The 3,945-nt window shown below is 41.1% G+C and overlaps 1 pseudogene; it reads right to left on the reverse strand.

The window, feature by feature from the left end:
• The window catches only part of LOC107841660, a 27,527-nt pseudogene extending 25,241 nt beyond the window's left edge, over positions 1-2,286 (reverse strand).
• Between the last annotated feature and the right edge of the window lie 1,659 nt (positions 2,287-3,945).

Consider the following 3,945-nt stretch of genomic DNA (forward strand, 5'->3'; position numbering starts at 1 on the left):
AAAGGCTTCAATGCAATGGAATCAGTACAAATACAACAATAACAACAACATACCCAGTGTATTCCCACCTAGTGGGGTCTTGGGAGGGTAGAGTGTACGCAAACCATACCACGACCTCAAGAGAAGTAGAGAAGCTGTTTCCGATAGATCCCCGGCTTAGGACCAATAACAGTATAACCAATACAAAAAGTAAGAGCTTATAAACTAGTATGGTACACAAAACAAACTAACAGTATAACAAACACAAAAGATAAGTGCATAATAAACTAGTAATGCAAAAAAGTCAACACCACTAGCCCCAAAAACTACAGCCACAACACTACGAACCAGAAACTCCAGACTCAAAGGAGCACTCCCCTATTACTACCGCCGCGCTCCGACCCCCTAACCCTCTACCCTAATCCGCGTCCTCCACACCTTCCTATCAAGGGTCATGTCCTTTGTAAGCTATAATTGCTCCATATCATGCCTAATCACCTCCCTCCAATATTTCTTCGGTCTACGTCTAACCCGCCTAAAACCATCCATAGCCAGAGTCTCACACCTCCGCCCTTGAGCATCAAGGCCCCTCCTCATCACATGCCCGAACCAACGTAGCCTCACTTCTCGCAACTTATCCTCCACCAAGGTAACTCCCACCTTCTCCCGAATAATCTCATTCTTCACCCTATCTTTCTTGGTATGTCCACACATCCAGCGCAACATTCGCATCTCTACCACCTTCACCTTTTGGATGTGGGAGTTCTTAACTGGCCAAAACTCCTCTCCACACAACATAGCCATCCAGACTACCACTCTGTAGAACTTATCTTTAAGCTTCGGGGGCACCTTCTTCTCATAAAGGACTCCCGAAGCGAGCCTCCACTTCAACCACGCTACCCCAATATGATGTGTGATATCCTCGTCAATCTCACCATTACCCTGAATTATGGACCCCAGATACTTGAAAATCTCCCTCTTCTGGACAGTTGAGAATCTAGCTTCACAACCACTCTATCTTCTTGTGACATATCACTGAACTTACACTCCAAGTACTCCTTCTTGGTTCTACTTAACCGAAAACCTTTAAATTCAAGTGTCTGTCTCCAAATATCCAACTTATCCTACCCCACCGTATCCTGCGAATACCTCCCTTGACCTCCTCAACCTCGATACGCCTACAAGAACTATAATCACGACCCTCCTCAGATATCTCTAAGTCTCCCAACATAGAACCTTTGTCCCACTCGTCGTTCAAAAGTTTATGAAAATAGGACTGCCATCTCTCCCTAATGAGAGCATCCTCAACCAAACTATACCATCTTATCCTTTGATGCACTTCACTTAGTCAAGGTCACGAGCCCTTCGCTCCCTAGCCTTGGCCATCCTATACAACTTCTTATCTTCGTCTCTTTCCTCTAAAGCTGCATACAAACTCTCAAAATTTGTTTTCTTAGCCGTCGTAACCGCTAACTTAGCCTCTCTTCTAGCTACCTTATACTCCTCCTTATTCTTCTGCCTTTCCTCATCATCCTTGCTCCCAACCAACTTAGCATAAGCCACATTCTTAGACTTTACCTTTCTCTTGACCTCTTCGTTTCATCACCAGTCTCCTCGATGTTTGCTAGATCGACCTCTCAAGATACCCAACACCTCTCTAGTGGTCTCCCTAATGCAACTGGTAGTCGTCTCCCATATATTATCCACACCTCCTCAACTCTCCCAATCCCCCTTACTCTTCAACTTCTCTTCCATCTCCAAAGCACTAGCCAAAGTTAAGCTACCCCACTTAATTCTAGGCCATGTCTGCCCACTTTTTTTCTTTTTGCCTTTATTGATAACCAATTCCATCACCAACAACCTATGTTGAGTTGAGAGATTCTCGCTAGGTATGACTTTAAAGTCTTTAGATAGCGCTCTGTCCCCATTTCCAAGAAGCAAAAAGTCCATCTGAGTCTTAGCCACAGAACTACGAAACGTAATAAGGTGATTCTTCTTCTTCAAAAAGCTTGAATTTGTTATCCACAACCCAAAAGACCTAGAAAAATCCAACAGAGAAGCTCCTCCTTCATTCCACTTACCAAAACCGAAACCGCCATGTACATCATCATACCCTCTTGACAAAGACCCAATATGCCCATTGAAATTCCCTCCCATGAAAAGCTTCTCAGTGCTCGGGATGCTCCTCACCACCTCATTTAAAACCTCCCAAAATTCTTTCTTCTCTTCTTCGTCCAAATCTATTTGCGAGGCGTAAGCACTAAGAACGTTCACCGTATACCCTCCTATGACCAACTTAATAGACATGAGTCTATTACTAACTCTTTTTACCCCTACCACCTGCTCCCTAAGATCTTCATCTACTAAGATACCTACCCTATTTTTATGTCTCACGCTACTCGAGTACCATAACTTATATCCATCCACATCTCTTAATTTAGTGCCTACCCATTTAGTTTTTTGAACAAACACTACATTAACCCTCCTCTTTATAAGAATCTTCACTAGCTTCAAGAACCAACTCGTAACCTAGAAGCTCCCTTATCCCGCCTAACCGTACTAACCCTAGCCCCTAATCCCAAACTCGATCCTAGACCCAACCCAAACCCAACCCCCAAACCCCGACCCAGACCTAACACCTCCTAACCCTGACCTCGACCCCAACCTATTACATGACCCTAGTCTACCATCGCCAATCACAGCCACTATGCAACAAAGGGGAATTAAGATAAGGTAAAAAAGCATACTAGTTAAAATAAAGTCAATAAAGAAGCTAGGGTAACAAACAACAATCTATAATAGATAGAGAGCAACAAAACCAATAATATAATGCAAATTTTGATAAACAATAGTCAATAGCGGGAACTAATACTACCACAATTAATGTATATGCTAGTACATTAAGTAACAGTAATCAATCAAGGTAACACACTCCAAAACTACTAAGAACAATAAAAAGATTCACACATAAAAACTATAACAAAGTAACCGATCAACAAGAAATTCGACATGCAAAAATAGATAATCAGCCAAGACGCTACGAAACAGGAATTCCAATAAGAATAGTACAAAACACTACCAGTAGCAGACCATAAAAATCAAGAAAGCTATACACAACTAGAAAAGATGGATCGCATACACATGATCAGAGCTGCATTATATCCGTATACTTGGTTGAGTCATCGGATTCCAGAAATTTGTGGTAGAATTTGGTCGCCAGAATAGTATCACCAGAATAGTATCACTGGAATAGTGTCGCTGGAATAGTATTCCTGTCACCTGAATGTCGCCGGGTAGAGTCGCTGGAGCATCTTCTGAGAAATGTCTAGTGTTTTCCACTTACACCATCGCTGGATTCGAGCCAGCAGAAACCCTCATGCCGCTAGCGATAGCAGTTCCAAGAAGGGGAATCGGGGCCAAGGGAGAGAAGGAAATAAAGAGAGAACTCAGGAGAGAGAGAATGGGGGAGAAAGGGAGTAACCCTGACCTTTTTCTTGCGCATCTACATCGTCGCTGGCATCGGATTCAGCGTGTCAGTTCAAGATGAGTTTGCCGAAGAAAGATCATCGGCCAGTCAAAATATTCGTATTTGCTCGACTTCTTAGTGTAATTTAGATCAAATGACTTTCGAAAGACAAATGATCATGAAAATTGACTAATTTTTTATACTTAAACAGTTAGAGATTGTGTTGGTTATTGATTGTAGATTTAGTAATAAAATGATTTATTATGCAAAATAGTTATACAGAATTAAGTTATTCATGCATTAGTTATATCAATTTTTATTTTTTATAAAATAATATGTAAATTAAGTCATAACTTATACATGTTTTATTTATGTGGAACTAAAAATGTAATTAAATTATAATCCTTACTCGGCATGCTAACTTTTATACAAAACAACTTAAAGTTATCATTATTACATACTTAGTTATGTTTGGACAAATCGCCAAATACCTAAATTTG

Source organism: Capsicum annuum, chromosome 9 (genome assembly GCF_002878395.1).
Source record: "Capsicum annuum cultivar UCD-10X-F1 chromosome 9, UCD10Xv1.1, whole genome shotgun sequence".
Lineage (NCBI taxonomy): Eukaryota > Viridiplantae > Streptophyta > Magnoliopsida > Solanales > Solanaceae > Capsicum > Capsicum annuum.